The sequence below is a fragment of the Microtus ochrogaster genome, chromosome 1 (genome assembly GCF_000317375.1).
Source record: "Microtus ochrogaster isolate Prairie Vole_2 chromosome 1, MicOch1.0, whole genome shotgun sequence".
NCBI classification, from domain to species: Eukaryota; Metazoa; Chordata; class Mammalia; order Rodentia; family Cricetidae; genus Microtus; species Microtus ochrogaster.
Genome location: NC_022009.1, coordinates 45,263,639 through 45,287,888, shown reverse-complemented (window position 1 = coordinate 45,287,888; position 24,250 = coordinate 45,263,639).

Genomic DNA, 24,250 nt, shown 5'->3' with positions numbered 1-24,250 from the left:
GGGAGGCAGAGGCAGGCGGATCTCTGTGAGTTCAAGACCAGCCTGGTCTACAGAGCTAGTTCCAGGACAGGCTCCAAAGCCACAGAGGATCAACTTTCTCACTCCTCTGAGTGCTGGGGTTATAGACATGGATCACCGTGCTCAGGCATTCATTTTTTTCTTTCTTTGTTTTTTAACCCACAAAAATATATTAACTGATTTATTAAGGGGCGCAGTGAAAAAGACAAACTCACAGACCCAGAGGAAGGCCGATGCTGTGGCTGAACCCGCACCACCTTTCCACTGCTTGGTTTCTGCCCATGGCCAGCAGGAGCCTGAGCAAGCGAGTGAGCTTCCCCTCCAGTTCATCGGGTCTCACGTGGAAAAAGCTATTGCTGGATGAATTCCCACAATGCCGGATGCTGAACAGTTCGGCACCTACTCACTAAGCCACCTTCCAGCCTCAGGCCTCAGAGATTTCAGATACTTTTAACAGCTCTTGCTGCAAGAGTTCAATGCTTGGAAGGAACTCAATGCTCGGGACTGACTGATCCCCGGATGGGGTGAGGACAGCCTGGAGTTATCAGTGCTGCCTCAGGCTCTAAACGTTCAGACTAAGAATTGGAAGTAGGTATGCACTTTCTATTCCAGAGGTTCTAGCTGAAGAGGCAAGGTAAGAAAACCTTGAGAAACAATAGACACCCGACGTGAACAGGGGCAAGTCAAGTTCTCTGCAGCTGGCAAATATGATCAATAACTCCACAGAACAAACATTAGAACAAGCAAGTGCAGGAAAGTCAGACTGTAAAGTCAGTGTGGGAAGGTCAGCCGTGGATTGTCTTTAATTTCATAACCCATCACCTCCAATTTGTGGCCTCAATGTACTCCAGGATGGGGGCCAGTCCTCAGAAGCCATCTTCTGCTCATGGCATCACTGTTAGGGGTTCAGGAATCCTTCCTATGGTGTAGAATATTTCACTGGCTTGATCTTGTGCAGGACTTCTGCAGGCAACTGTAGTTGCTCTGAGTTCATGAGTGTGGTATCCCTGTGCTGTCCAGAAGCCAGTGTCATTCTGGTCCTCCCTGACATCTTACCTTTGACCTCTGGCTTTGTATCCTTCTATCCTCGGTTCTTCAGCCATTCCCTTGTCTCGGGGTGTGTGCGTGCATGCATGCGTGCAGTATAGATGTCCCGTTTGTGGCTCAGCACTTTACTTACACATTTTTTTTGCAGTGTGACATCATCCACTGCACAAAGAAACTCCCCTGATGAGATCTGAGAGCAACACTAATATATTAATAGAGAGATGCTGATTTAGAAGGCAATTTGATACTTTGTCCATTTACCAAAATAATCACCCCTGGAGCCTGTGAGCACCACAACCATGGGTTCTTGGTCAGGTATGCAGTGGCAGGCATGTATTTTCTCCTGTGGGGTAGTCCTTAAATTCAATCAGAAAGCAGCTGGATACCCCATACATACATACTACAATTGCACCTAAGGGCTTATCTTGTCACTATGATCATTATTACAGTTCACAGGGTTCACAACTGGCAAGACTGTTGACAGGCATCGTTGCTCCCCACCCCAAGAAGCTGCAAGAAGCCTGTGCAGCACCTTCTGTTACTATGACAGCTATCTAGCATGGAGGAGGCTTCCTGGTAACTATTGACTTGATTTCTCCATGCCCTGTGTCCAGGCTATGCGGGTCTTCAGCATTGGAGTCTCACCATCAAGTTCAGGTGGGCAGCCAAGAGCAATGGCAATAGCCTGTATTGTTTTAAAGGTCTATGGAAAAAAATCAGTTATGTTTATATATAACATTAACAAATTATCTGAAAAAGAAATTTAGAAAACAATCAATCTCACTTGCAATCGTGAAACCTACTCAGGAGAATATTTAACCAAGGAGGTGATGGATGCATGTATTGAGCCGTGTCGATCATTGATAAAAGAAACACAGCAAGACACCAATAAATGGAAAGATAGCATGTGGTAACTTTTCATGATTGGAAGAATTAATGTTGCTAAAATATCTAAATTACCCACAGCAATCTGCAGATCGATGCAATCTTATCACAGTTCCGATGTTATTTTTCATGAACTAGAGGAAAAATGAGATCCGTATTGAACAATAAAAGGCCCCAAATAGTCACAGCAATCTTGATCAAAAAGAAAAGAACTGGAGGAACCACAATACCTGAATTAAAAATTTATTATACAGTGTTGATCTGAACATTATGATGCTGACATTAAAATAGACACCAATCAACGCAGCAACACAGAGGGTCCAAGAGCAAATCCACACATCTCTATGCCAAGAGCATACACTGGGGAAAGACAGTGTGCTGAAGAAGTCATGTTGGGCAAGCTAGATAGACATCCATATTCAGGACCCTAAACTGAGCCTTTATTTCACACCATATACAAAGATCAACCCCAAACGTTAAAGTGTCCTACATAAGAGCCCAGACTATACAAAGACTAGAAGAAAACAAGGGGAAGAGTTTCCATGACATTAAGACATTGGCCTTGGCCTTACATAGTTTAAAACACTGTTTTTGAGATAAAGTCTCATCACGTAGCATTTGCTGGAACTCACTATTGAGTACCAGGCTAGCCTTGAAGACCGAGAACCATCTGCCTCTGCCTTTCAAGTGCTAGAATTAAAGAAGTATGTCCCCAAGCACAGAAGACTTAAAAATTGTATTATATTACATTATTATATTAATTTCCAAAACCAAAGATTAAAAGTATACAAGTAAGATTATATCATGCAAAAGCACTTCTCAGCTCCAAAGGAAACGAACACAGAAGCAAAATAACACCTAAAAACTGGAGGAAACCATTTCAAACCATACGTTATAAGGTTAATATCCAAAGTACATAAGGAGCTCAAAGAATTCAACAAGGAAACAAACTCGAATTATAGAATGAGCAAAATCTCCAAGAGAGCCATTTTCCCTTTAATATTTTAAATTTATTCTTTAGCAATTTCATATATGAATACCATGTGTAAGGTCATATCCACCCCACTTTCTGCTTTCCTTCTCTTCTCCCCTAAGGGCCTCCCTTCCACATTCCACCCCCCCATATTCATGTCTTCCGCACTTCTTTTTATGACCCACTGAGTCCAGTTAGTTATGCCTGTCCTGTATGCTCATGGATACAGGCTAGCATCTGTTAGAGCATGGGACTCTCCTCCCGCAGTGGTCATCAGATGCCAATAGCTCCTCAGTTAGGGGTGGGACTGCTAAGTCCCTGGCTGTGCTGGAGTGTGTTGACTGGCTTGATCTTGCACTGGCCTTGTTTTTCAACTACAGCTTCTTCATTATTGAACCTCTATCCATTAAACAGGTAGACTCCCCAGCAAGATACAATGGCCACCACTCTCAGTTCGCTTCTATGACTGGTCACGTTTTAATCCATACAGCTCTCCGAGGCTAACCTCATCCATGTTAATACAAAGAGAAGGCTGCTTGGACTGACATCTTCAGTGAGAAGTGCGTGTATAGCAGGAGGGGAAAGACTGTAAAGAGCTGCATGGACATCAAAAAAAAAAAAAAAGAAGCCAGTTGGCAGGAAAAGACTGAAAGCCCTTCTTTGCCTGGGCTTCATCTGAGGAACAGAGCATGCTCCAGCTCTGTGTCACTGTCTTATGAAAAAAATTAAACCTTCTGGTGGGAGCTTTGGGGTTTCTTCCCTCAGTAGCCCACTCCTAATTCTTGGGAGTGCTTTTCTTTTCTTAATAAGCCATTTCTAAGTCTTTTCCCCTTTTATTAAAAGTAGATTTTTTTCCCCTTCATATAATATATCCTGATTACGGTTTTCCATCCCTATACTCCTCCCAGTTCCTCCCCACCTCCCCTCCCATCTGGATCTGCTCACTGTCTCTAATTGGAAAACAAGCAGGGCTTTAGAGATAATAATATAATTGATACAATATAATATGATAAAACAAAAACTAACACATTGGAATTGAACAAAGCAAACAGAGAACCTCTCATTTGCACACTCAAGAATTCCCTAAAAACACTAAACCAGAAGCCATGATACCAAGGGCCTGGTGCAGCCCCGTGCAGGCCCTGTGTGTGCTGCTCTAGGCTCTAGGTGTGCACGTGAGCGTTGATTGTGCTGACTTAGAGGCCTTGTTTTCTTGATGACCTCTATCCCCTCTGGCCCTTACATTCTTTCTGCCACTTCTTCTGCAGGATTCCCTGTGCCCTGAGGGAAGAGATTTGATGGGAGCATCCTGTTTAGAGCCAAGTGTCCCAAGGTCCAAAAGAGACATTTTAAAAGGGACATCAAGATGACCAACATGAGGGACAAACATGTTGAAGTCACTTCTTGCCCTGGGTTGACTATGGCAGGGGTAATAACAAGTATTGGTAGACTCAATGGAGAAAAGAGAAGCCCTCGCTTGGCAGGATGGAGCTAAAATTAGTGCAACGACTTGGAAAACAGTATGATGGGTCCTCAAAAACCAAAAGCGGAGCTACTGTATGACTCAGCTATCCCACTACAGCACACATGAAACACGCTTTAAAAGAGCACAGGACAGCATTCTTCACAGTACGGATGCAGACACAACCTGCGGTACCTAGACACAGTGGAATGTTATTCAGACCTCTGGAAGGAATGGAATTCAGTCACTCACAACAAGAAGGGTGAGCCCACAGGAAGCCAGAACCATGGGATCGTGCTACATGTGGCATTTCAAAACATTAGCTTTGGAGCCAGGGCAAAGGCTCAGCAGGTAAATGCTTGTTGGACAAGCATTAGGACCTGAATTTGGATCTCCAGCACCCATGGAAAAGCCTGGTTGTGCTTTAGCTGTTACCCTAGTGCTGGTGGTTGGGGACGGGTGGATCCTGGGGCTGCACTGGCCAGCTAGTGTATCAGAAATGGCAACCTTCCGGTTAAGTGTCATCAAAAATAAGGTGAATAAGGTGACAGGGATAAAGGAAGCTACTGGGAATCATCTGATTTCCACATGGGAGCATACTCATGCATTTACAAACATACAACACACACATACACACAACACACTTACATACAACAACACACGCATACATACACACAGCACACACACAACACACATACATACAATATACACATGCATACAATGCACATGCATACAACAAACACAACATACACATATAAATACAACACACACATGCATACAACATGCACATGCCTATAACACAATATGCATACAACAAACCTCACACACAAAACACACACATACACAACACACATACATATAACATACACATGCATACAACACAATATGCATACAACAAACATAACATACAAAACACACACATGCACACAACACACATACATACAACATACACATGCCTACAACACAATATGCATACAACAAGCATAACATACAAAACACACACATGCATACAACATACACTAAACAGATAGAAAAATAAATAAGTAAAAAAATAAATAAACATTAAACTCTTAGAAGTTGCAAATAGAATGATGTTGCCAGAGCTGACAGAGAACATGGAGGAAGGGTTGAAATGACGTGGGTCAAGGGTACCCAGCTTTGGTAGGACAGTAGGACAGGCTTTTAGAGAGCCACAGCACATGAGAACAGTTCATACTATATATTTCTAAATTATTAAACGAATAGCTTTTAAATGTTCTCACTCTTAACAAGGAAGCGTGTGAGGTGATATCTATGTTGGTTTTGTCACTTAAATACTAAGACCATGCATTATATTCCATAAATGCATCTGGTATTTGTCAATTAAAAGAATAATGGCACAAAGCTGGGTATGAGGAAACACACCGCTGTTAACTAGTAGGAGTGCTGGGGTGGGCACAGACAGAATGACTTTGTTCTTACATGTTGCTTGTTTTCCTGCTCTGTGGTCTTTAGTTTCTTTGCAAGGAGCACAGCCCTTGGCTCTGTCTTGTTGCGGAGAGCGATCACAGATGCCAGCTTCAGACCCCAACTCAGCCTGTCCCACTGCGTGAGGCAGGGTGATGAGCTACTGGGCTCCTTCGCCATTTGCTTGGGTAAGACTCTTTGTCTCTTAATGGACACCACTCTCATCTAAGTGAGGCCAACAGAGGCCGTCTCTACTCCACCCCTTTGATGCTGCATCAGAGTTCCCATCACTCCATGGTCCAGCGATGCCCAAGTAGATCAAGATAAACCTCCTGCCCTGCCGTACCCTGCCAGGTCCAGGGTGTCCTCAGTCCTGCTTCTGCTCACCCAGCAGGTTTGGATTATGGCTCTCACTGTAGGGCCAGCAACCCATTGGCCACCAAAAGCCGAGTACTTGGCAGTCTCAAGCCAGCTCTGGGCAGTAAACACTTCCTACTGGCAGGAGGGGAAAGAGGTTCTGGTCTCAAGGGTCCTTGGTCTCTGCTTCTCTTTGCTGCTCCAAGTGGCCATTGAGGAATCTGGCCACCAAGAATGGGAACTCCCAAGCTGGCAGAACACATCGTCCAGGGGACCCTGGGCTCTCCGGTATGGTACACAGGACTTGCTTCACTGTTGGGTAATGTGCTGTGGTTATTACCAGTATTTTGCAAGAAACGATGTTTATGTGATATTTTACCACTGGCAATTTGCTTGTGGTTTTCAGCTGGTGCCAAACCAGTCTCCAAAGACTGGAGTTCTGGAAACACACAGGGAGGCATGTGGAACTGAGCCGGTTACCTTCAGAGCTCAGACTTGAGGCAGAAGTCACGGCTCACACTGCCTCCTAGGGTACCACCATGTGTAGCAGAGCTGGGATGCCTCCATTGTAACCAGTCAGGTTCTCCACTCTGTCCTCCAGTCCAGGGTCAGACTTTGGCTATTGTCACATCTTCCACTCAGCATCATAATCTCATGGAACTTAGCTAGTTTGCAGAGGGAAGCCCAAAACCAGGGACCTTCTCTACCAGGCCAGATCACTCCCTCACTGCCTCTCCTCTAGGTCCCCCTGTCACCAGCATCTCTAGGCTGCACTTAGGAATTCATCCAGGCACCAGCAGTCTGCCCTAGGTTCTTCCCCTAAAATCCCCACTGGTTTCATTCCTCTTCTTGAGATGATATCCATTGTCATTTAAATCCTAAACTATGCCTCATCCCCAGGACCAAGCCGCTTTTCCTCCACATGGGCCATGGCAAAAGTCTGTGCCTGGATTATTTTGTGTCCTCTCCATCCATCCTCTTCCTTACACTCAGGATCATACCCCAATAAGTGTCCAGAGTGGATTCCTTGACAAAGAAGCCTAGAACATGTTACAAGCCTTAGTGGGTTGCTCAGCCTTTTCTCTCATGACTATATCTCCCCTGACCCCAGCATCCTAGCCAGCCCCTCAGGCTTCTAGAGACGTCCTCCAGAGCCTTATGCTCAGCAAACTTGCCAGTCCATCCACATCCAGGCTTTGCTGTATTTGCTGGGATGGGAACACAGTTCTGGGTCCCCAGAAAATGCTCTGAGTCCCTATGTCCAGTAAGTGACCACTTCTGTTTCATGATGGTCTCTGCGATGCTTTGAATCAGAGATGTCTCTCGTAGGCTCAGGCATTCAAACACTTGGTTCCTGGTTGGTGGTGCTGTTTGGGGGGCTTCAGGTGATGCAGCCTTGTGGGGGAGGTATATTTGTAGGGTTGGGTTTTGGGAGTTCATAGTCTAGCCCTACTACCAGTTCATTCTGGCTCATGCTGTTAAAGATGTGATCTCTCAGCTTTCTGCTCTGGCTGTCTGCTGCCGTGCTGTCTCTACCGCTACAGATGCTTACTGCAATTGTAAGACAAAATCAACTCTTTCGCAGGTTTCTTTTGGTTCTGGGGTTTTATCACAGCAACGAAAAGGCTTCATGCATCACCAGGTATATGCTACAGTGATGCCTTGTTTAGGGTCTCTGCCTCCAGGTGTGTGTCCTGCAGCTCCCTGGTTGATGGAACCCTCAGTTTGGGGACCCAACCCTCGAGACCAGTGTAGTCCCTGAGAGTCAACTGGCTGTCAGCAATAATGGTAAGGACACACATGGTTGAAAGGTACCCTTTGCCATGAGGAAATCTACAGGGAGAAAATGGAATTTGCCCCTCATCAACACACCATATATAAAACCAACTCAAATGGATTGGAGATTCAAATTTACACTTGAAACTGCAAAGCCACTAGAAGCAGGCAAGTGGGGTGTGGGGGTGTGAATGAGGATGGCTCCCATAAGCTTATATGTTTGAATGCTGACTCACCAGAGACCAGAACTGTTTGGGAAGGATTAAGGGGTGTGGCCTTAGGAGAATAGGTGTGGCCTTTCTGGAGGAAGTGTGTCACTAGGAGTGGGCTTTGGGGTTTTAAAAGACCATGCCAGGCTCAGTGTCTCTTCTCTCTACCAGCTGCCTGTAGATTAGGAGGTAAAGATCTCAGCTACTCCTCCAGCTTCACGGCTGTCTACTTCTCTTCATGGTAATTATGGATGATCTCTCTAAAACTGTAAGCGCACTGCCAACTCTTCCATAAGAGTTGGTCATGGTGTCTCTTCACAGCAATAGGATACCAAGTAAGACAGTGAAGGACTCCATGTCTTCAGTCTAGGCAATGACGTTCTCTAGATTTGACCCCTAAATACACAAGTAACAGAAGCAAAAATAGACAAATGGCATGACAGAAGGCCCTCAGCAGAGATGGCCTGATGGTGGGGGAGAAGAGGTCAGGTGACGTTTACAAACCCTGCACAACAGGTTGTTACAAAAAGCTAGACAAGGAATTCATAGCCAGGCTGTGGTGGCACACTCTGGAGTCAGAGGCAGATGGATTTCTGAGTTTGAGGCCACCCTGGCCTCCAGAGCAAGTTCCAGGACAGCCAGAGCTACACAGAAAAACCCTGTCTCAAAAAAAATAATACTAGAAAAGAAAAGGATTCATATAACTCAGTGGCAAGAAAAAGCTCAATTAACAATGGGCAAAGAACACGAATATATATTTCTCTGAAGAATATATAGAAATAGATACCATCGATAAGAGATTATACCAATTCAATGCTGATGTTAGATCTGTAAGACATATATTAAATATGAAACTTTTTGTCAAACACTGTAAAACTTTTATTTATGACAAGGAATTCAAGTTTTCTCTTCCACCTTGTAGGAATTTTATGCCGATCTCTTCATTTCTTCCACCTTGACAAACTGCTGCATCCTGGCATGGTTTGGGCCCTGGAGCCAACAGTGAAGAGGGAGGAAGAAATGATGGACACCAGGATTGGGTGGGCTGGGCTCTCTGATAGAGAAGCCTGCTCTACAGCCCAGAAGCAGTGTGTTTATACAGTTGCACAGGGAGACACGGTCATTGTCTTGAACAAGTAGGTCGGGACATTATATAGCTGAACAAGAAGCTGGGCTTAGCTACTCCCATAGGAAAAGTCTCTATAGAGGAGCAGTATTCAGGACATAAACATCCAGGGGTCTGGTGAACATTTTCTATAGTGGAGATTGTCTGCACATGCTGACAATATTTGTACTTGGATGGAGGAAGACTTGGTCATCCCTCTGAACCTCACCTGTGGAAGGTGTTGCTACTCCCATGTGACTAAGACACTGGGGACCATGACATGGTGGTGTCCATGTTGAACAATACACATTTACTCAGGGCTTCATTCACTCCTTACATGAAACCTTTATGCAGCTACTAATTCAACCCAGCTCAACTTTTCTTATACAGAGGCCCTCCTCCGCTCTTCCAGAACTTAAGTGAGTGACCCCTCCCCCCTTTCCTTTATTTCCTTTGTACTAATTCCTTTAATACTAGTCAACCATGAAAGACTTTGCTGTCAGACCCCAGCCAAGAGAGAAAAGGTGCCATCACTACCTGCATTAGGACATAAGTGAAGTGCAGTTCCTGTCCTAGTGTGCCTGCTCTTCTGCTTTTCCAGAAGTGATCAGAAGTCAAGCTTTGTCTTGTTGAGACACTTTAACTGGGATGCTGGCCTTTCCTGGTGATCCCCCAAACTGATTTCTAACATATTCAAAAGAAGAACGCAGAGAAATCATAGTCAAAGACCATATCACCCACATGGAACAAAGAACATATCATCTACAAAGGAAACAAGCTAAGAAAACAGACAGAGATGGCTCTCTGAGTTTCCCGAATCAAACAGACAGAGAACACAGGGAGAACTGTCACTGTCAGCTGCCCAGCACTGCTCTCCAGGACATCACATGTGAGTGACAAAGCAAGTCTTTAGATGCTCAGAAGGGCCGGGCGGTGGTGGCGCACGCCTTTAATCCCAGCACTTGGGAGGCAGAGGCAGGCGGATCTCTGTGAGTTCAAGACCAGCCTGGTCTACAAGAGCTAGTTCCAGGACAGGCTCCAAAGCCACAGAGAAACCCTGTCTCGAAAAACCAAAAAAAAAAAAAAAAAAAAAAAGATGCTTAGAAGGCGGGCATCATATTATGTGTCTTTTCAGATTGCTGTAGTATAAAACCAGGAATCAATAGCCATTGCCAGCTCAGGGATTTTACAAGCACATGACATGTAGGCAGCATAATAATAAAGAGCTAATTAGTTAATAAAGAAGTTGAAAGAGAAAGTTAAACATATCTTAGTGTTAAAAGAAAGGAAAAAGAAAACACAGAACACCAGAACTCCTGGGAAGCACAGAAACAACAACAAAAGGGAAGTTTAGGGGAATAAATGCCCATCTAAGGAAAGAAGAGAGACTGCCAATAAACAAGCCAGCATTGCCCCTCAAGGAACCAGAGAAAGAAACAGCAAACCCTAGATGATCAAGGAAGGAGGTAATAAACATCAGAGTAGAAACAAATGAAATAGAGTCTAGGAAAATGTTCCAAATAATGAAGAAAATAGTTGAGTTTATAGTTAAAAAAAATTGACAAACATTTGTCTACACTCATTAAGAAAAGAAAACTCAAATAAATAAAATCATAAATGGAAGGTTTGTTATAACTTATATCACAGGAATACAAACAACTCTGAGAGAACACTCAGGCATTGCAAATTGGACAACCTAAAAGTGAAAGATAATCGCTAAGGACATAGGTCCTAAAATTGAACCAGAAAGAACAAAATCCTGAATGGATCAACAGTAAGTAAAGAGATGAAGTCAGTATAAAGGAGCTCCCCAACCCCCCAAAACCCCAGTCTCACAAGATGGGATGGTTTTGCTACTGGATTCTATTGAACTTTACCAAATAATATGATTTTGTAAGACATTTACAGAAAATTAAAGAGAGAATAGGCCCAACATCATTCATTAGGGTTGTCATTATGCTAATAAGAAAGCCAAACAAGAAGAGAGAGAGAGAGAGACTGCATACCAATATCCCTGATGGTCTTCCACACTAGCATTCAAATTCAGCCACACACTCAAAAGATCATCCACTCCGGCCAACTGAGATTTGTCCCAGGGATGCAAAGATGATAAAATATTCAAATCAATGCATATTATATATCACATTAGCAGAAAGGACACAGACATAAGATTGTTAAAACCAATACAGTAAAGGCATTTGAAGAAGTTCATTGTCTCTTTATGACAAAGATGCTCATGTATCAGGTATAGGACGCACATGTCTTGATATACTAAAGGGATACATGATATGCCCAGAGCTCACAAGTTCAGTAGGGGAAGGTTGAAGCCTTTTCCTCTGGTTCAGAACAAGGCATGGCTGCCCACTGTCAGCACTTCTGTTCCGCATAGTCCCCGAAGCTTTGATCAGAATAATAAAAAGAAGAAGAAACCATAGGCACCCAAATGAGAAAGGAAGAAGTCAAATTCTTCCTGAGTTCAGATGACATAATTTTACATATAGAAAAACTCCAAAGGGGTGGGGGTGGGCAATGGGAAGGCTCAGTGCCCAGGGACACGAGTTTGATCCCTGCCACCTATGGTGGAAAGAAAGAACCAAGTCCTTGAAGATATCCTCTGTCTTAGTTACTTTCCAGTTGTGATAAAGGCTTGGTGACCAAAGTTACTCATAAAGGACTGGTTGTTTGGGCTCACAGATTCAGAGAGATAAGGGTCCTTCACGACCACAGGGGCGGAACTTGGCAGCAGGCAGTCGCTGGGACTGGAGCTGGCTACTGAAAGCTAAGGGATTCCATATGGGATCACAAACAGGAAGCAGATTGCTCACTGGCAATGGCAGGAGGCTTTTGAATCTCAAAGCCTGCCACCAGTGATATGCATCCTGCAGCGAGGCTATACCTCCGAAGTCTCCAAAACAGCATCACCAATAGGGGATCAAGTGTTCAAATACCAAGATATCAGATGCTTGTCCATCACAGAGTCAGCACCAGCATGGACCACAGGAAAGTCAAGTGTTCACAGGTTCAAACATGGGTATAGGTGCTAAGATCAACAATTAATAAATGGGACCTCATGAAACTGAGAAGCTTCTGCAAGGCAAAGGTCACCATCATTCTGACAAATTGGCAGCCTGCAGAATGGGGAAAGAACTTTATCAACTCCACATTAGATAAAGGGCTAATGTCCACAATATAAAAAGAACTCAAGAATCTAGATACCAAGAAAACAACCCAATTAAAAAACAGATCTAAACAGAGAATTCTCTGTAGAGGAAACTCAAATGGCAGAGAAACACTTTAAGTGGTCAAGACCCTTAGTCATCAGAGAAGTGCAAATCAAAACACCTTTGAGATTTCATTTAAGAGCCATCAAAATGACTGACATTAATAAGACATGTTATAGCTGATGCTGGCGAGGATGCGGAGTAAGGAGAATACTCATCCATTGCTGATGGGAGTGCAGACTCATACAGCCACTATGCAAATCAGAGTGGTGGTTCCTCAGGAAGATGGGAATCACTCTCTCTTAAGTTCCAACTATACTATTCTTGGGCTTATACCCAAATAACACTTCATCCTATTCCAGAGACATGTGCTCCGTAATGTCCATTGCTGCTTTCTTGCATAATAGCCAGAAATCGTAAACAAGCTAGATGCCCATCAACAGAATGAACAAAAAATGTGGTACATTGACAAAATTGAGCTTACTCAGCCATTTGAAAAAATGATGTCATTCATTAGTCTAGTGATGTCACACACATTTAATCCCAACACTTCAGAGGCAGAGGCAGGCTGATGCCTCTGAGTTTGAGGCCAGTCTGGTCTATAGAGTAAGCTCCAGGAAATCCAGGACTACATGGAGAAACCCTGTCTCAAAAACAAACAACCAAAAAACGGTGTGAAACTTGCAGGCAAGCTCTTTTCTGAAGGGAAATGAAGGAGGAGTGGATCTGGAGGAGAGGGGAGATTGGGAAACTGGGAGGAGTTGGGGGAGGGGACGCTATGATTGGGATGAAATGTATGCGAGAATAATTAATTAATAAATAAATAAATAAATAAATAATAAAATTTGCAGACAAATGGATGGAACTAGGAAAAAAATGATCCTGAGTGAGATACCACAGACCCAGAAAGATAAATATGGCAAGTATCTGCTTCTATGTGAACATTAGTTGTTAAGTCAATGATAACCAAGCTACAATCCATAGAACCACAAAGGTTAGGCATAGAGTAAGCAACTAGAGGGAATAGACAGATCTTGCTAGAAAAGGGAAATAAAAAATACATTTATGGATGAAGAGGGGAAGTTTGGAAAGGAGGGTCAAATGGGAAGAGGGTGGGGGAATGGGCGATTGTGCGATGGAACATGGGGAGTGACAGCTAAAATTAAGGGGTTACCCCATTTGAGGAGTTGTGTGGAAAGTTAATGCAGTAGAACCCTAAAGTATATACACATGTGAAGGCAATCTAAAGGAAATTTCCACATGTAGGTTATTGCCATCACCCTTGGTGCCTTCCAGAAAAAGTAAGAAACCACCAAAGAATGGAGAAAATAGAGTTCCAATTGGTCATCTCTCATCCTCAAAGGAAGCTTCTAGTACCAAGTCTGGGTTACATATAATTGAGCATTGGCCAAAAGGTCACCCAGAACTCCCCAAGTAACCCAGGCTGTTGCCAAGACTATAGGTTGCTCTCCACAAACTGATGGCAAAGTCCCGTTTCTGAAGACACCTACACAACTCATTGAATACAGAGACGTAGAGCTGGTACCTTCGCAGAGTCTTTCTCTCTATGTTCGAGCATCTTTGGTACAGGAAGGTACTCTGCACGCTATCAAAAGAGAACTATAAACACCAAGTCAGCCATAAACCCTTTATCTACAGTGGTGTCCTACCTGTAAGACATACTAGGGCAATATGGCACAAAGCTTGTGGGAGTAACCACCCAATAATAGATCTGACTTAAGGTCCTCTCCAAGAGATGGGATCCGTACCCAACACTGCTTAGGTGACCAAAAACCAGAGACTAAATAGCCCAGGAACCTAGGTCAAAACCAAATAATACTGGTCTACAAAAAGGGGGGGATGTAGTGGTAAAATGACTCCTAATGACATTATGCTATACTCGTAGATCGGTGCCTTGTTCGGCCATCATCAGAGAAGCTTCCTCCTGCAGCAGATGGGAACAAATACAGACATCCCCAGCCAGACCTCATGCACATAGTGAGATATCTTGGAACACTCATCCTTAAATGAAATGTTTCCATCAAATCCCTCCCTTCAGAGCTCAGGGACCCTCCCCCAGAGGATGAGGTGGAAAAAAAGTGAGAGCCAGAGGGGATGGAGGAGACCAAGAAAATAAGGGCCTCTGAATCAACATGAGCAGAGCGCACATGAACTCACAGACACTGAAGCAGCACACACAGGCCTGCAGCAGGTCCTCTGTCAGACAATATGGCTTTCAGTTTACTGTTTTTATGGGACTCCTGAGTGTGTGAACCTGTGGGTCTCTGACTCTGCGCTTCTTTTTGGGCTCTTTGCCTTCTGTTGGTTTGTCTTGTCCAGCTTTGATGTGATAGTATTTATTTTCTCTTACTACATTCTATTTTGTTATTTTTTTTAATGAATGAATGAGCACCTAGCCACTAGGTTAACAACTGAACTGTCATTTATACCTCCTGGGAGACAAAAAAAAAAAAATCAGTTTTCTCCAGTGGAATGACACTGAGGTATCAACCACTTCAGGGGAGGCCTCATGCTCAAGACCAACAAAAAATGAAGTCCACAGGATTTTTTGTGTGTCTTTATTTGGTGACAGTTTGGTGCTTTTGGTCACTTGTTTCTTTTAATTTTTCTTTTTGGGTGGTGTTATATTTTACTATCTTGGTTTGGCTGTTGTACTTGGTTTTTGGTTTATTTATTGAGGAAGACTTAAAGTTGAGTTGGTAGGGAGGAGAAAGGGAATCTGGATGAGCTTGTGGTAGGGGAAGAATATGATCAAAATATATTTTAAATTAAAAAATTTTTAAAAATAAAAAATAGCAAAAATAAATAAGTAAATAAATAAGAGTTCACAAGGTCAAATGTCCATTTCTCATGAAGACAACTGGCAGTCTACAGCCTTTGATAATCCAGAATGAAACGCTCTAACATTTCATCCTTCCCTTTTTCCTTGTCACTTCTTTTTCCCCTTCTTACTTCCTTTCCATTTTCCTTACTTTTCCTTTCCTTTTCCTTTTCCCTTGTCACTTTCTTTACCTTTTTCCCCTTGTCCATTTTCTTTACCCTTTTTCCTTGTCCATTTTCTTTGCTTTTTCCCCTTGTCATATCCCTTTTCCCTGTGCATTTATTGTTTGCTTGCTCTTTTAAAGCTTTGATGTTTCTATTTGTCATTTCTCTTCAAATGTTCATCTAATTTTTTTAATACATTTTCCCCTTGGGGGACAATATTTTTCTCTGCCCTTGTGTCATATATTCCTACCTTATTTCTACTTCTTTGCTCTCTCTACATTCTTCACAATTTTGACTTTACCTTACTGGGGCTTTCCTCTGGTGCTCAAGTTTTTAATTTTTAGTGTCATTTTTATACTTTCCTAATTTTACTTTAGAACCATTTCATTGTTAGGAAATCTTCTTTGTTGTGGTTTTTTTCTATTCTCGTTTCTCTCTCTTCCCTGACATTATCCTCTGCTTGCCTTGCTCTTTCTCCTCTTGCCCATCTAACATGAGGTTCTTCCCTTTCAGTGTCTCCTTCCATTATCTCAATAAATTTCTGTCTCTACACTTACTTTAAATATTTTTTAGCCCCTGTCCTACTTTGATTTGTATTGCTGTAACACTACGGCAGAAAGCCATTTGGGGAGGAAAAAAGTTTATCTAATGAAGGAAACTCAAGGTAGTAAATTGAGGTAGGAGCCAGGTGGTGGGCACTGAAGCACAGACCATGGAGGAATGCTTATTACTGGCTTGATCCCCATGGCTTGTTTTTATATGACCCAGGGCCACCTGCCCTGGAATGGCATCACCTACAGTGGGCTGGGATCTGCCACATCAATTATTGATTAAGACAATGACTCTCAGACCCACTATAGGCCAATCTGATGAAGGTCATACCTCAATTATGTTCCTTCTTCCTAGGTGACTCCAGACTGAGTCAAGTTTACAAAATGCAGCCATCCCAACTTCAGAGGTGCTCTACAACAGTATTCCAGTTCCTGGGTCATAGTCATTGGTGATGTTCTAGTGGGCTACAGTTAATTTTTAAGTGAATTTCTGTGTTGCATGTAGTTTGATATCATTGCTGTTATATCTGTGTCATTTGTTTTTTTTTTTTTTTTACTCACTAACTGGTACTGGGGATGCCTTCAGGAGTAGACTGCTCAATAAGATTCACAATAAAAAACAAAACAAAACAAAAAACACAGAAGAGCTTTCCAAGTCAATAGACGCACAGATTGCAGCACCAAAATGCAAGACACATGAAAAAGTAGGGCAATATGATTCCTCCCAAAGACTGTGCCTCCTCAGCTACTAAACTCAAGGGTACTAAAATAAATAAAATGCCAGATGATTTCAAATGTTTTCTGGCAAAAGTGATCGATGACTCGAAAGATAGTATAAATAGGCAAGTGAATTCAATTCAAGATCTGGAGAGGAAAACCAGCAACAGAATAAAACATTCTCAAAATGTATGATAAAGTCATCAAAGTGGAAGAAAAATATCAGCAAGGAAATTAGAAATTTAAAAAATATATACCAAATAGGTTGGAAGTGAAAAACTCAATGAAGCAATATTAAACATGGTGAGGAGAGTCACCAATGGCTCAATCAAGAAGAGGAAAAAATATTAAGAAAGAACAAGATTGGTGAAATACTTCATGACTGCCTCCTACTCCTTTCTGGGATTTTGATCTTGTGTAGATCTTGTCACTAACACTGTGGGTTCATATGTGCACCTGCACTGGGATGTCTGGAAAACATTGTTCCCTTGTAGACACTCATTACCTCTGACCCTGACAATCTTTCCACACCCTCTTCTACAATGATCCCCGAGGCTTGGAAGGGGTGTGTAGGGTATAGATGCTCCATTTAGGATTAGTCACTGCGTGGTCTTCTATTTTCTGTATGTTGACTAGCTGTGGGTCTTTGTGTTAATAGCCTTTGGTGCAAAAGGAAGCTTTTCTGATGAGGTTTAAGAGAAGCATTAATCTCTGGATATAATAATAAGTCTTTAGAATTTGATTAAATACTATATTCATTTAACAAAACCATAGTATTGGGTTCTTCCCTAGAGCCTATGGTCTCTCTGATCACAGGTTCTTATGACCAGTGCATGAATTCGTGCCAAGCATGAATTCCATCTTAAATCCATCCAGAAAGTATCTGTAGACTGTCTTGAAATTTCCTCTACCAAAGCTATTAATCCAAAATTCTTCAATTTAGCCCCAGGCAGACTTTTTGGACAAAGGCAAAAAGCAGCCACATTTTTTTTTTTTTTTTGCCAACACTGTCCTCCAAGCTCCTAGTAGTACAGGTCCATTAATCCCCACTTAAAGTGCTCAATTTCCCCTAATCTAAAGTTCTAAAGTTCACATTCTGCCAACAATAACTGTGGTCAGGCCTGTCACAGCAACACCCTAGTCCCTGGTACCAACTTCTGCTTTCATTAGTGTCCTATCCCTGTGAAGAGACACCACAATCACAGCAGCTCTTATACAGGGAAACATTTAATTTGGGCTGGTTTACATTTTCAGAGATTTAGTTCATTATCACAGTGGAGAGAAGCATGGCAGCAGGCAGGCAGACATGCTGCAGGAGAAGCTGAGTTCTACATCCAGATACACAGGCAGCAGTAACACTGTGGGTTCATATATGTAACTGCCCAGCTGTGTATCGGAAGATGTGGGTGTTGCCCAGATACTTTCATCTTTCATAACCAAGTAAAACGAGAAACTTTTCAGAGCAGAAAAGTCCAGAGTCCACCCCAGGAAGACTGTCTTGGTTGGAAGAGCTCTGTATTCCCAGTGGGAGGAAACCACAGACAGACTGGGAGAACCACAGCTTAAGGCAGAGAAACTCAAACAATTTGCCCTGAAATTTCAGTAGTGAAATTTTCAATGAGCAGAAACAAAGCAGGAGCCGGTGCGACAAAGGTATAATGGAAGGAGATGCTGGGGCAACCCTCTCCTCTTAATACCTTGACTAGAGCAGTGACAGGCTGCCCTGTCAGAAAGACCCTGCAGCACCGGGGGCTCCACAGTCCAAGATCTTCTGGGAAGTACACTCCAGAGATCTCCAGAGAAAGTGTCACTGGATGGCAGGTGCTGAACCCAGCCAAGAGAAAGTTTCTACACAAAAGGAGAGAAGTTTTAAATCAGAACCACACCATCAGCAACAAGATAGAAGCCCTGATCAAAACCAGAGTCTGCAGGGGAACTTGAACACAGGTCTAAACAGCATATTAGACTGGGAAGCACGGGATGAATGCAGTGCTCAGGACTGGACTCCTGATGGCATTTTGTTTTTTTTTTTGTGAGAGCAGCCTGAGAGCACATGAGTGAGGCCCTGCTCACAGTACCCATCAGCCAATGGAAGACCAGAAGGCAAGAACAGGACTGCCCAAGAGCATAGTCAGCATCTGCGACCCGACATTGCTAGCAAGTCCCCAGGGATGTAACAGCCTTCTGGGAGCTGAGGGAATGACACTGAGGCTGAAGACTGAATCCAGCAATCAGGGAAGATGGATCCATACTCCATACCATCCCGTTTTTCCCTACACATTTATTCCTTGCTTAATGCCCAATTCAATTGAGCAAGACAGACCCATCTGATATTGCCCTATATCTATTCTTTTTTTTAACCTTAGTTTTTCCCTTAAGATTATCCTCTCCAAAATAAATAAATAAATAAATAAATAAATAAATAAATAAATAAATAAATCCATCCCTGAACAAGCAGCAGCAGCAGCAGCAAAACAACAACAACAACAAAGGTTAGTCTGGTCTCTGTGTCTCAGACTCCAAGGACCAGGACCGTTCTGCATATCTGATCACATGTCTTTATCTCTCTTCCTGGTCTACTGTTAGTCAAAACCGCCTCATCTCCCCTCGCTTTGTCTCTACTGTTATCCTTCTTTGTTTCCCACTTCTACCCCACTTCTCTATCAACCCAGTAACAACCCGAATCTTAATCCACTTTCTCTTCTATTTCCATTCATGCTAACTAACTTGCTAAAATGATTTTTGCAGAAGAAGTAATGTTTTTTATTTAATTACTTCTATATTTCAGGTGCTAGTGACCGTTACATGCAGTATTCAATGGGAATTGAACCTGGCACCTTCAACCCCAGTCCAGCAGAGGGAAATGACACTAAACTCTTACCTGAGTCCCTCTTGACCACTGCAAACACTCCTACCGAAGGACTAAAGGACTAATGAGATGTTAAAATTTAGCCCCAGATGTGTAAGTCTCAATGCAAAGCCACAAGAAATATGAAAATCCAAGACACCAACATTTACACTGTGTAATGATCACTCAATATGAGTGAACTTCTAGAGATGAAATCTCAGACAGAGAAGTCAAAGGAATGATTATAAATGTTTAAAGAAATCAGAAGAGTCCACAAAGTCCTGAATGAATTCCAAGAGAATACAAATAATACTTGAATGAAATATAGAAGTCAAAATAAGTTATAAAAATGAAATTCAATAAAGAGATAGACTTGTTGAAGAAAAACCAAATTGAAATGCTTCTGGAAATGAAAAATCCACAAAGCCAAATTAAAAACTCCCTGGAAAGCCTCAGAGTGAGTCACAGAGAGGAGGCTATCAGGGGTCAACACAAGGTAGATGAATTGAAATAGTCAAGGACCAAGATAAATTAATTTAAAAGTATGAACAGACCATAAAAGATTAATGGGACACCATGGAAAGGCCAACTCTAAAATCATGGGCGTAGAAGGAGAACATCCCTCCAAAGGTATAGACGTTTTCAACACAATCATGGCAGGAATTTCCCCAAATTAAAGAAGAGAGACGATCACCCAGGTACAGGCAGCATTCACAACATCAAAGAGACAAAAATTGGGCAATACTCTTTTGCGTTATACTGTAGTTAAAGCACTAACTATATAAAACAAGGAAACTCAGAATGTGGGTGTACCCCTCGCGGTCCTGAGTTCCTTGCTTGTGCTCCCCCTCCTTCTGCTCCTGATTTGGACCTTGAGATTTCTGTCCGGTGCTCCAATGTGGGTCTCTGTCTCTGTCTCCTTTCATCGCCTGATGAAGGTTAATATTCAGGGGGATGCCTATATGTTTGTCTTTGGATTCACCTTCTTATTTAGCTTCTCTAGGATTGCAAATTATAAGCTCACTGTCCTTTAATTATGGCTAGAAACCAAATATGAGTGAGTACATCCCATGTTCCTCTTTTTGGGTCTGGCTTACCTCACTCAGGATAGTGTTTTCTATTTCCATCCATTTGTACGCAAACTTCAAGAAGTTCTTGTGTTTTACTGCTGAGTAGTACTCTAATATGTATATATTCCATACTTTCTTCATCCATTCTTCAATTTCTTTCGGGAATTCACCAAGGCCAGCTGGCCTGAGTCTGAAAAAGCATGGGATAAAACCGGACTTGCTGAACATAGCGGACAATGAGGACTACAGAGAACTCAAGAACAAGGGCAATGGGTTTTGATCCTACTGCACGTGCTGGCTTTGGGGGGGCCTGGGCAGTTTGGATGCTCAACTTACTAAACCTGGATGGAGGTGGGCGGTCCTTGGACTTCCCACAGGTCAGGAAACCCTGATGGCTCTTCAAGCTGATGAGGGAGAGGGACTTAATCGGGGGAGGGGGAGGGAAATGGGAGGCGGTGGCGGGGAGGAGGCAGAAATCCTCAATAAATAAATAAATTAAAAAAATAAAACAAGGAAACTATATTAAAAACTACAAGAGAGAAAGCCAAATTACATTTAAAGGCAAACCCATCAGAACAACAGCAGATTTCTCCACAGGAGAGCTTGGGATGAAGCATGCTAATTTGCGAAATCCCAACTGCCAACCCAGATGACTAAACTCAGCAAAGCTACACTCAAGGGAGGAAGGAACAAAAGGGTAAAAGAGTCTGTGACCATTAGGCCATCCCTCTAGGAGACACTAGAAGAACCCTGTGCTCTGAGGAAAAGGACAGATACACCTAGGAAGTTATAGGAAAGAATCAACCACAGTAGGACGGTAGTTAAACCAGTGAGGACTGGAAAAAAAATACCAAGCACTACAAAAATAAACAAAATGATAGCAATTAATATATATTTTAATAACTGCATGTTAAGTCCTCGATCAAAAGATGTTGGCTAGCTGATTGGATTTGAAGGTAGGATTCATTTACCTGTTGTCTCCAAGGAAGACGGCTCGCCACCAAAGAAGGATGTTACCTTAGGGTAAAAGAAGGCTAAAAAGCAAGATGTATTCCAAGTGAATGGAGCTAGGAAGCAAGCAGGTGTCACTGTTATAATATCTGATAAAAATAGACTTCAAACAAAAATTAGTCAGACATTATAAAGGTCATTTCATACTGATAAAGGAAGCAATTCACCAAGAGGACATCACAATTCAAACATAAATGCACCCAATTTCATAAAACAAATGCTACTGGAGGTAAGGTTACAGGTTACCCCTTCCCAATAATATCAAGTGACTTCAGTACCCTATTCATCCAAATAGACAGGTCATCCTGACAAAATTAAACCGAAAAATCTCAGCTAAATGACATCATTGATCAAACGGAACAAATACGCATATACAGAACATTCCATCCAGACACTACCGAATGAATATCCATTCTTCTTAGGAGCTCCTGGAGCTGTCACTGAAACAGATCACATAATAGGCTACAAATCAAATCAAATAGCAAATATTGGAAAACCGAAATAGCATCTGATTACATTAGGAGCGGCTAGAAAGCAACAATGAGAAAAACTAGAATATGCGCAAACCCCTGGGCATTAACCAGCTCTCTACCTCATGGTGAATGGGTCATTTAAGGAATCAAGAGGAGAAAAATTAAAAGCTTTCTAGAGGTAAATGAAAATGAAAACACAACATAGCAAACCTTTGCAATAGGATGAAAGCGCTCTACAAGTGCCCGCATTAAAAATAAATCAGAGGCTCCCATCAATAATAATGCACCTGCAGGCTCTGAGAGCAGGAGAGCAGGTCAGGCTGCAGATCAGTTAGCGAAAAGAACGAATTCAGAGCCTCTAACCACTGAAGAACCCTACCAGACCTCTGGCAACTTTTTATTTCCCTTTCTGAGTTGTTTAATGATCCACAGGTCATTCAGGAGTATATTGGTCCATATCCATGTATTTGCATAATTTCTATAATTTTCTTGCTATTGGTTACTAGCTTTTGTAAATATTATTTTGTATAGATTTATTTTACTCTCTCTTTCTCTGTTTCTCTCTCTCTCTCTCTCTGTGTGTGTGTGTGTGTGTGTGTGTGCGCGCGCGCGTGCGTGCATGCACGCGCGCGCCCCTTGTGTAGCAGCACATCCATGTCCCTGGAATGGAGTAGTTCCATAGTAGCTAGAGAACCCAACAACCCAGCAGTTACTCAGTCCACTAGGCTGGTTGTCTCAGTACTCCCGATATGGTGCCCAAAGCTTGGAAAGTTCCTTATGGTCACTGGTCCTTAATCAATGATCGAAACCTGGGGATGGGGGTTCTGGTATTTGTGAAGGAATCAGCAGCAGTAACACTGGGGTAAATCAACTTGTCTGCATGAGAGAAGGCTAAGCCAGCCAAAGGCAGGTAGTGTTCCTCCTGCCATGTCTCCTTTTATCTGGCTTCACCAGAAGGCGCGGCCCATGTTCAGGGTAGATCTTCCTATTCTATGAAAATCATGACAATCCCTCAGCTTGGGCTCCATACTCAGGTGACCCTAATTTGGGTCAAGCTGACATTCAAACCACCATAGACCTGAATAACCAAAGCAGTCCTTTGCAGAAAAGCAATGCTGGGGGGTCTCACGCTCCCCAATCTTAACTTGGATCACAAGGACAAAGTAGCAAAAATGGGTGTGGCAGGCCACAGAACAGATACGTAGATCAACAGAATGGAAGAGAGGACCCAGAATAAACCACACAGCAGCAGCCACCAGGGTTTGAAAAAGCATACGTTAGAGGGAAGACGGTCTCTTCAAGGACTGGTGCTGGGAAACCTGGGTTTCCACTCATAGAACGAAGCTTGATTTAACTCTCACCCCGAACAAAGACCTATTCCAAATGGATCAAAATCCTCACTACAAAACCTGAAACTTTAAAACTGCTAGAGAGAAACCAAGCACAGGTAAATTTTTCCAGATACAGAACAGGCAAGGGTTTCCTAAAAAGAACTTCAGTAGTATTGGAAATAATCTTACAAAATGGCAGATACGGCGACATGAAGTGGAAAAGCTTCTGCCTAGCAAAGACAGCAGTCACCAGAGTGAAGAGACAGCCGGCCTGTGGGCAGGTGAAAACCTGCGCCAGCGAAACATCTGACCAAGGAGTACTATCTAGAACACAGAAAGAACTGCAAAAATTAAACACTCCAGAACCAAATCATCTGACCAACAAATGGGCCAGCGAACTGAGTAGAAAATTCTCAAGGATGAAACATAAATGGCCAATAAACACGAAGGAAACTGACCAGCTTCTCCAGCCACTAGAGAAATGCAAAACCACACTATGATTTTATCTCATGGCACCCAGCAGAAAAGCTATTAAGAGAACAAACAGCAAGGCTGGAGAGATGTTCAGTGGTTAAGAGTGTGTACTGTAATTGCGGAGGACCTGCGCTCAGTCAGACACCAGCATGGAAGCTGGGTGACCCACAACTGCCTGTAACTCCAGATCCAGGGGATCTGATTGATCCCTTGGCCCTCCACAGTATGAGTACACATACACACACCATGACCACCACCACCACCACCACC